This window comes from Equus quagga, chromosome 2 (assembly GCF_021613505.1).
Source record: "Equus quagga isolate Etosha38 chromosome 2, UCLA_HA_Equagga_1.0, whole genome shotgun sequence".
NCBI lineage: Eukaryota > Metazoa > Chordata > Mammalia > Perissodactyla > Equidae > Equus > Equus quagga.
The window spans coordinates 21,139,773-21,150,390 of NC_060268.1; the positions used below are offsets into that span (position 1 = coordinate 21,139,773).

Here is a 10,618-nt window from a genome sequence, read left to right on the forward strand (position 1 = left end):
ATTACCTTGTGTAATTAATAAAGTACATCAAATCAGATTTGTAAATAAAATATTGTTTAAATCTAAAGTATTCAATATTTTGATTAGATTATTTTTTTAAGGAAAAATATTTAACGTGTATGTGCCGAATTTTTTTTTAAATAGTTTTTTATGATTGCAATGGAAGGGCAATTGTCTCATTACAAGTGGTACAGAAGCCAATACTTGGGTTACCATAGATATATAAACAAGTAAAAACTGTGGAACAAGTTTTAAGCTCATTTTGGAAAAGAAAAAAACCAGTTCTGTAGAAATGCATATTTGTATTTGTTTCTCTAATAAATCTGCAAATAGCTTTAAACACAAATTAGTTTTAATTATTTAAATTATGAGTTCTGTTAAGTAATTTAACATCTGTTTTGCCTTACATTTGTGAAAGCATTGTCTCATGGAAACTAATAGAGGCTTATTGTGGAAATCAGGTAGGTCTACATTTATTCAAAAAGGTCAGGTATTTAGCATTTCAGTATATTTACCTCTATGAAACAATTCAAGACTTTTTGCAAAGACAGCACTTCTGCCCCCTTCCCACCCCGCAGAATGACATCAGTTTGGCCACTACCCAAAACAAGGAAAGATCAAATTTCCATCAGCTTTAACTCAACATCAGATACAAGAGCAACAAATAAGTGAAATCATATGTTTAAATGGTTGATAATCAAAACATTCTTTGCTGCAGATAATTGATTCTTTATATATAGCAGTGAAGAAATTCGGATTCTTCTGGACCGCCGTGCCTCAGTCTTCTTTAATGTGATTTACACATTATGATTAAAACTGTTATATAAAGCACATATATTTCCCTTGAATTGTAGCTTTATAGTAATGCATGTTGAAACTGTTTTAGGGTAAAATGCAATCATCTAATCCTGTTATTAAATAATGTAGACTCCTCATTGTATAAAACTGCTTTGTAGAGGATAGACATACTAGAATAAATATTGATGTGTATGGATATATTTTTTAAGTTGTCACTCTGCTTGAGCAGAGATGCTAAGCTTTTGGTTAAGAACTCAATTGAGTAACCCAATCCTGTTGGACTACAAAGAACATTCAAATTACAGTGAAGTCTTTGGCTTTACCAATTTATTAGTAAAATGTTTTGGGAGATCTGGTTTATGAAAACTTGAAGCGTTTGTACGTGTGTCGTTCATTGGCTTATCCAATTTTACAGCTTTTAGTCAATAACAAAAATGCCATTTCTCATCAGTATTTAAGATGGTGGGTAATTATATCTTTTTTTTCTTTAAAGAAATTATCATAACCTAAATTTCAAAATAATGACTTTTCAAAGTTTCCACACTTTTAATGTATTATTTTTTCTAAATATTAATATGCATCAAGTTCTTAGTAGATAAAGTAATGTATTAAAAGATATTTCAATATATTATTTACCAAAACATCTTGTATAGATTTGATTATTTTATGATGTTTCCATATTTTATGTTGTCTATTTTAGGAGATAAATGCTGAAAAAGGCTCTGATTAGAGGAAGCCATAGACTTGTAATGAGACCAATCCATGCTAAAATTGTATTGTAAAATAAACCATTGCTTTTTAGGGGTTAAAGCATAGACAAGAATCAAATTGTAATTTTTAAAAAATATGGCAGGATACAAATTAACTTATCTTTTAAAAATATAAAGAAAACCAAACAAACTGTTCTGAATCTAGTAAATCAAAAGTTAACCTTATTTTCCAAAATATCTTAGGATAAAAAGTGAAGACCTTCTCCAGTCAATTCTGTACAGGAGATATTTTGTGAAATTCAAGTTTCTAGTAAAAAGTGTTTGCTAATAAACTCGCCTCTTAGGAGACACAACTCGTAGAAGACTTTAGCATTTTTATCTTACATCAAGATTATGGGTTTTTTGGGGAGCGGAGGAGTGTGTATACACAGACAGGTAGAAAGAGGATAGAGATAATTATCAGGACCATTTGCATTCAAACTACTTGCTTTATAAAAAAATGATTCAGAAAGCCAAATACTCAATTAGCTGGTTTCAATTAGATTTTCTCATCACTTCACCAGTAGAGGGAAAACCTTTTAGGATGAACTTTCTATGAAATTTGACTTCATGAATTCTGGAGAATGTTACTTCTATATGCACTACGACGACTTAATCTAAATTGGAGAACTTAAATTCATTTATTTTTTATCTTCGAATTCATGAAACTGATTTTTTATACGTTCTAGCAGACAGCTAAAGATAACCATTGTTCGTTGTCTTAAGAACATGCTTATAATTTCAAAGTTTTAAATAATTGCCAATGTAGTTGTCCTGGACATAAAAATTCTTTCAGTGAAATTTTAAAACCTTTTCTTAGGACTTTTTAAAAAGTTTCCTTGTAATCTGTCTCATTTAGGAGCTACTTCATTTAAGATAATTGAGTAGCTTAAAAAAATTATACCCATCATTTCTTTTAATTGCTATCTCAACTTGTTTTTATTTTATGCACTGACTTTTATTATTTGTGATAGAATTGTTTTTCTCTAGATATTGAAAGTCTTATAGGTGATTGTAATGATGGATTTTCTTTTTTCTTAGACTTTCTGGAAAGAATTTTAGATACTGATGGACCCAGTCATCAATATGCTAAAAAAAAAAAAAATGTCCTGTACAAACTTTTAATCCATTAGGTATTGGTTTTCATGTGGATTTCTTCTTTGTGAACAAAGTCAGGTATTCTAAATACCTAATTCAAACAAAAAGGGAAAAAAGATGGTGTAAGAAGACAAAGCACTGGAGAACCAGTCTTTTGAAGAGTAACAGAATAACCAAATCAGAGACCTAAGCCAAGAAGAATAGCTCATTCTGAGGCCTTGACATTGCTAAGGCATACCGAGGTTGATGATAATGTAAGGTTATCTCTGTTGTGCATTTTCATATTTTGTGGGTTTGTCATTATCTTGAGTATTATTTTCAAATTAATACAGTATTGATAGGTCTCCTATAGTGTAAGCAAAGATATACACTAATTAAATTACCAAGGAAGTGGCACGGAGAATGTAATGATACTGAAAAAACACCTTACTACATTATGCTGGCAATACTGCCCTGGTATCTTCATTACACCAAATGCTTACAGATTGACACACACTCTTTGGTTATTTTCTTTTTGATTCATGCTTGCATCACTTTTTATCCTGACGTTAAGAAATCATGGAGGGGAGGGACTTCCACTAATTTTCAAATTTTAAACACAATGTTATCTCCAAGAGCACAAAGTTGATAATAAAAAGTGCAGATACAAAAATCCCTATTTTTCTGAATAGTAGGTTATAACACTCAATTGAGATTATATATCCCATGTATATACTGATTCTAAATTTGAGCTGAGTAAATTATTTTCACTAACGATATGAATCCGTCACTTGTTTATGGTTAAACAGTAAGACTTGTATGGTTAAGCTTCTCACACTTCTTTTTATACACTTCAACTGTTTGAGGAAAGCAAAGCTACAGTGAAAATATTACAATATTATTTTCCTTCTCATTAGTGTAAGCTTTGTTGCCATTAAGGCTTAAGTATATTAAAAAGTTGGAGTTCTAAAATTAAATTATTGCAGGATTTTTTAAAATATAAAATAGGTAAGAATATTTCTCTCAAATATTATTAGGAAAAGTATTTCCACAAATGATTTCCCAATATGTGATGAGATTATAATAACTGATATTTCTATTATTCTGCCATATATATAATGCACTTTTATTCTTTAATTCTCACAATATTGTACGGTGTAAGTATTAGTCTTATCCCTATTTCTCAGAAAATGGAATAATCTACAACTGCTGAGTTTCAAGCCACCAAGATTAATAAACTGACGATTTATCCCACTTTACTGAGAACATGAAGATTTCAAATTTCTAAGTTAAAATTATAAAGAAAATGTATTAGAATATTTTGAAATTATAAGCAACTTTAATACAAGTCGTGTTTTTTTCCCAAAAAGCTTAAACATTCTGAAACTTTCAGAATCATAGCTATCACATAAGGAAAAATACGCTAGTAAGCATGTTTCCATTTAAATTGTATCTTTTAGATCTGTCACAGTACTTGTTGCCTCTTTAGGCAATGGAGAAATAAAGCCATAATTTTTATGAGAACTAAAACATTTTATAGGAACATGTTCAAGCAATTGAGTAACATAGAAGGGATGAATGGAATTACTTGGAATAAATGTGTATCTCCTCATCTGTCTAATGCATGATTAGTTATGTGGCCCTAGAGAAAGTTCATTTTATTTCATTTTGAGTGCTCACAAAATGCAATGTACTACAGAGTTTCAAAGCTATTTCTAAGTGCTATTGTTGGTCAACTTTGCTCTTAGAAGTTAATAAGGAAAGTCCTGCCACTTGGTAGATTTTTCAAATTAAAAAATATGCATTTTCTCAAAAGATCAAAGAATACACATGATATAGAAGAATAAAATGATGGAAAGTTTGGTGATATTTACATGGGTAGTTTATCTTTTAAACCTGTGGAGGGAAAAGGGAATTAATAATACATATTCAGAAAGTGTTTAAAATTTATTTAGGAAGTGCACATTTGAGAAACAAAAAAGTAATTCACAGCAATTTTAAATTGAATAAATAGCATATATTTGGAAAAACGAATGACCTCATATGGAAGTTATATGATGTGGTATGTCAGTTTCTTTCAAGATACATGAGGGTACTCATACACTGCTTCCTGACAATTCTGTTGGGGATCTAAATTTTCAAGTACTCACGTGTAAGAAGCAATTTGTTGTGTTTTTTAAGTTTATTTAAATCTTTAAGTGTACTAAGTTACAAAAATTATTATATAAAAAGTATTATCAGAATATTAATTCATTCTTATAAAGTTACGTTATGAAAAAGTTCAGAAATGACATTTTGTGAGACTAGTTTTAAAATATGAGTAAGATCGAAATGAAACTTTAAAAAGTTCTATAATAATCATTTGTTGTCCTTCCTTTTTCTGAGAGACAGAAAAATTAAAACTGGGCTATTTCCATATTTGGTATAAACTGATCATTATATAATTTATATTTTTCTCAGTCTCCTTAATGGTTAAATGCATTCTTTATATACTTCATCTCTTCTTATTTATTTGATTATCAAAACAGTTGTGGAAATCAAATTAACTCTGTCACATCCAATTTGATTACTACATTTACCATGTCCAGATTCTTATTTCTTTGTAGAATGACTATAACGCTTCAAAATTTTAAGTCTAGAAATGGCTCAATTACTTTAACTAGATTATTTTGATCATACATTCCTTATGTCATTTTTTTAATTTCCAAAAATGTATTAAATAAAAACAATATTTCCTAACTCTTTCATCAACTGATGCTATTTTCCTGTTTGTCAGTAGCCTTTGCATATTCATTATTAATAATTTATTTATTTTTATAGGTCTTCAGGTAAAGCAAAAGTGTATAATCACTGAACATACTCTTTATAAAATATCCTGTTTGCCTTACACTGCAGAATGATATAAAAAATTTTAGGATATTGTGGCTATTCCATAGTAGGAGAATTATTTTTTTCTCTAAAATAGTAACCAATAGCATGTCCTAGTAGGAAAAAAATACAATTATTTTAATCTCAAATATTTTTAAATTATTGCCTGCACCTTGCTCTCCAAATGAAGAAGCATATAAATCATTTGATTTTATTAGATTTTCCAATTTTTATTCTACTCTAAAGCAGAATCTAGGCTATCCTAAGCAAGAAGCATAATTTGCCCAGCCTAAAATGGATTGAAGTTAACTCTCTAGAATAAATGATATCCAAAATGAAACATGGTAAGAATTTAAGAATTATAGATATGATTTCTATAATCTCAAAATAAATGTCAGGGTTATAAAAATGATTTTGTGACTTCTCTTAAGAGGTTAGGTTTATTATCAGAGATTTTAGCTAAAGAACATCAGCTAGAGAGTATGCATCTTCCAGACAAGGCGGGATACAGAGGAAACAGTGGGCCTTGGAGTCGACACATAGGGGCTTGAATCAGTTTCACTCGTACGTGCTGTTACTGGACATCTTGTAGACTCTAATATCCTGTATAGGATACAGGATCACAGTTATCTCAGCAGATAGGAGTTAAATGAGAAAATGTTTGCTTTAAATACCTAATTTTTATTACCTAATTCCAACTTCAAGGAGACAAGAGATTTTCGATGAATATCAATTGCCTCTAAAAATTAAGAGAAACAAACTTATAAACTCTATTGAACCAGAGCCAATACACTCTACAGAAATGTGAGCATGAAGGAACCTAAGATAAAGACCTAAACTGGAAAAGCTTAGACCTCATAGAAAAATGCCTACATCCAATACCAACATGAGGGAGGCATTAAGTATTTTTTCATACCCACTTATTTATTATACTTCCATTTGAGTGAAACCATGGGTATTACAGCAGATTTTTATTAATCAAATTCCTCATAATTACTAAAAACAAACAGTAGCAGTTACCTAAATTAATCGAAGAGTAGAAAAAGTGATTATATACAGATGTGGGTTTTTTTTTAATTCTGGTTATTAATATGATAAAATTAATTTGATAAAATTCTAATTACAGGTACAGGATGATATGTAGGAAAACACTTTTAAAACATATTTTCCTGTGCCCATAAACTTCAATGACTAAATGAGAAAAAACAAAAACATAATATTCTAAAAGTTTATAATAGAAAAGCTTGCAATTAGTAAAAAGACCAGCTGAAACTAAATGAACATTAGCAGTTAATGACTTTATTTGAGACAGTAAGTTCAGTGAACTTATTCTGATAAACTTGTTTATCAGATGCCTGTTATCTAGTCTTATTTCAGTTTAAATCTTCCATAAACCCCTCTGAAAGAAACTTCTGCTACTTTATCATGCAAATAAAAAAAAATGAACTGGAAATTCATCAAAATTGTACTATGTTGAATGTTAATAAAATCTGACTAATAATATCTCAGCAAAATTTTTGTGTTTAGTGTTTTTACATTTCAAATAAAGTTTCCTTGTAAGTTATTTTTTAACTTCTTATTACTCATTTTATCTTTAGTAAAGTTAGTATATAGTAGAATCAAAAATACCACAGACCTTTATATTTAAAAGTTGTAGTGAACATGCTTTATTAAAAGTAAATTTGATTGGGAGAATTTTTAAGATAATAAACATCTACTTCTAAGAAAAAGTCCTTGAATGCTAATGAAAAGATTCTGAGGTGTCTCTATATTCCTTAATTAAAGAATTGTAGGATAGCAGATAAAAATTCAGGTCATTAAAGGATTACAATGATCAAAGATAAGTTTGCACAATAAGGAAAACGAAAGGAAATTTTGGCCGTTGTTGTGGGTATGTAATTGTGGAATAATTTTAGCCATACCGCATTTCACGGAGTGTATTTACTGCTGGATGGCGAATTTAAGGTTCACATGAGTCAGGAGATCCCCACGCTTTTACAGTAAGATCATAATTGACCCCTAAAGTTTTCAAAGTGCTTTGACACTGCATCGGTTTTAATTTTTTTCTTCACAGCAGCTCATTGAAAATGGCAGAACCAGTATCAAATTTCACGTTCTTTCCTTTAAGCCCTGATAATGATTTGCCCAATTTCAATATTGGAGAGAGGGACGTAACTGTTTACTCGTCGGAATTTTAACACACAGCACATTGTGTTGTTGAGGTACTCAAAAGGTAGCTCTTAGGCACTTAAATATCTTATATTAGAATTTAAAAGTTATAATCAGGGTTTCTTCACCAGGATGGAAACAGAAAATGAAAGGTATTTTGGACAATCTCACAGGAAAAATTGGCACTTCAATTAATATTAAGTGGGCCTATGAATCCTCAAAATGTGTCATCTTAGTAATAGCTACTAGTTGTTGGATATTTAAAACTCTAACGATAATATATATTTTTAAGCACTCATTCCCCTATCTAGTTTGAATAGTCAATACTTTTGCTGAAATTGGATCTTTAGCTTTGTTTCCATATTTGTCTAAGAAGCAACAATCATCATGCATATGATTTGGGATACAGGCAAAGATTTGAAACATGGTTCAGTGCTTTTTTCTGCTACAATGTGTTTAATTTTATTATGGACATAATATATTACTAGTTTCATAGAAATCTAATTACAAAATTTACATGGTCTGAAGATGTTTTTGAAAGGCATACAAAATGGAAACTCAAGAACACAGAATTGCTTTTCTACTCTGGGCAAGTGTTATTCACTGTAAAGTTGGTATTCAGCACTATGTAGAGGTTAACCAAAATGATATTCAGTGTAACATATCACATAAGAACCTAGCTCTCTGGGATAAAAGTAAATTTGCTGCCATTAAAATGTTTCCTAAGACCATCTGTAATGGAAAAGAAGCAAATACCAGGAACATGAAGAAAGCACGAGATGCATATCCAAACATAAGCCAAGGCATTGTTAACAACCCTTTATAGTCAAAAACAACAGCATTTTAATAATTAAGTAGTCTTTCATTCTCATTAAATTAAAATATTGGCAATGGTAATCTCAGAAAATTTGGCTTGCAATGGCCTTGAAAGCATTAAATTGAATGTTGTGATTAATGTGCAAAATACACTATCTTTCAAATAGTAAGAAAGGTTCTCTAAATTAAAAAAAGTCTATGAAGATCCAGTTAATAGGGAAAAAAAGGAAATCAATTGTTCTCAAGTTGAACTGTGAAGCCTAGTTTATTTGGCCTTATTACTATTTGTGATGTGTAATAAGCCGTCGTAATCATCTTAATCATTTTTGGTGGGTGATTATGTTCATTAAGAAGATAGAATAAGAAATTAATTGTCTGCACCAAGATATTTAAAATTAATACTTTAAAATGATTTCTTAATGGCATGAATATACCATGATGACCAACCCTTTTATCATTGCTAACAAAGATAGTTTTGAAAAATAACGTAGTTTCAAAAGTGAACTATATATTAGAATATGAAATTCTAAACAGTATATAATAAGTGCAGCAAAAATGAATTACAGATAATGACCCTAAATAAAGGCAAGCTTATTTTATCAGAATTGATCAATAGTCTATAGGCTTTACCCAGTGCCACAGCATTATCATACCACATATTTTTAAGAACTAACTCTGAAGGGAAAATATATTTTTTAACTCTACTGAAATTTTAACCATGATTTTTAAGTGGAGAAGTAGTTTTGATGTTTTTGAAGGAATTATGTTATTTGTGATTCAAAACCCTTTCTGTCGCAGTCTTTTCGTGTTTAAAATGGAAATTCTCGATGTAAAGTTTAGAACCACTTTCCTTGATTCATGAGAAATATATTTTTACTTCTAAGGCTTAGGAGGATAATAGCATTTCAATCCAAAGACCTATATTTAGTGGTCTAATTAGGGAAAATGTTTTATTTTTATTTGCCAAATATATTAAAATTATATGTCAAGTAGTTTGCTATACAGTATAAGGAAACACCTTTTATTGTGTTAATAAAAGAGAAAAGCCATTGCATAGACATGTACGTGGAAAAACGATCCAACTCTCTTTTTCTTGCTGTCTAGTTTTTTCTAACTTTTCTGTCTGAAAATGATGTGACCATTCACTAGGGAAAATTATGTAAACAAGTAAAATATGAACTCTGGGCCTGGCATATTGAGAGAAACAGCGTCTCTACACTGGGCAGTGAGAAGACTGAAGACGGTCCTGCGGGATGCGTGCAATACAGATGAAGATGCCAGTATCACCTTACATTTGCATTTTACTATACAAAGTTCAAAACGCTCTCAAGCAGTTATCTTATTTGATTTCTCATAACATCTCTTTAGCAAAATTCACTTAAATTCAACAATATGAAATTTCAAAATGCACGTCACACACCATAGACTTTTTAAAGCATCAAACAAAAAAATTATACTTTCAAAATCTAGCCCAGAAATTTGCTCCTTTCAAATTTATGCAATGCTATCCATTTTACACTGTTTTTAGAGAAGCCTGTATGGGAAAAACCTTGAATTAGAAAAGAATGAAATTTTCTTTTACTTATAATATGCCTCGACTTGTACTATTGAACTTAAAATATCAGAGGGACAAAATTAACAAATATGAATGCTTTATGTAGACTAGTGTCTTCTCTTATTAGTATAAAAATCAAAAAAGTGTCTAAAGAGTAAATACAAATAATCCAATAAATACAAATAATACAAACATATGGCACCCTCTTCCCCCAACATTTAAGCCTAGAATGGATTGTGTATTGATGAAATTCAAGGGATAATAGGTAAGCTTGTTTTACTTTTATCATTCCAAAGCTTAGAGGAAAGAATATTTCTCCTGACCTATTCACAAATTTTATTTCTAAATTGAGAAAGTTACTTCAGAGCTTAAATACCTGCAATTTTTACATCCTGGCTTTCTGCATAACCAAGAAAGATAATAATAAGAACTAAAGAAAAATCACTCTTTACTACATTCATTTTTTATAAAATATCATCAATTTTATTCTGATCGGCTTTGAAATGGAAAGTAAAAACAAAAATTACACTATATATATTCATAATGTGAATATCAACTAATTTAAAATATACTGATTCCTATGTAT

The 10,618-nt window shown here is 29.9% G+C and overlaps 1 protein-coding gene across 1 annotated transcript in view; it reads left to right on the forward strand.

Moving 5' to 3' along the window:
• NOVA1 (NOVA alternative splicing regulator 1) overlaps positions 1 to 244 on the forward strand; it is a 151,738-nt gene extending 151,494 nt beyond the window's left edge. The window contains exon 5 of the mRNA XM_046648942.1: positions 1 to 244. This exon is cut by the window's left edge and continues 5,498 nt beyond it. The gene's annotated coding sequence lies outside the window, so the exon portion shown is untranslated.
• Positions 245 to 10,618: the final 10,374 nt, after the last annotated feature.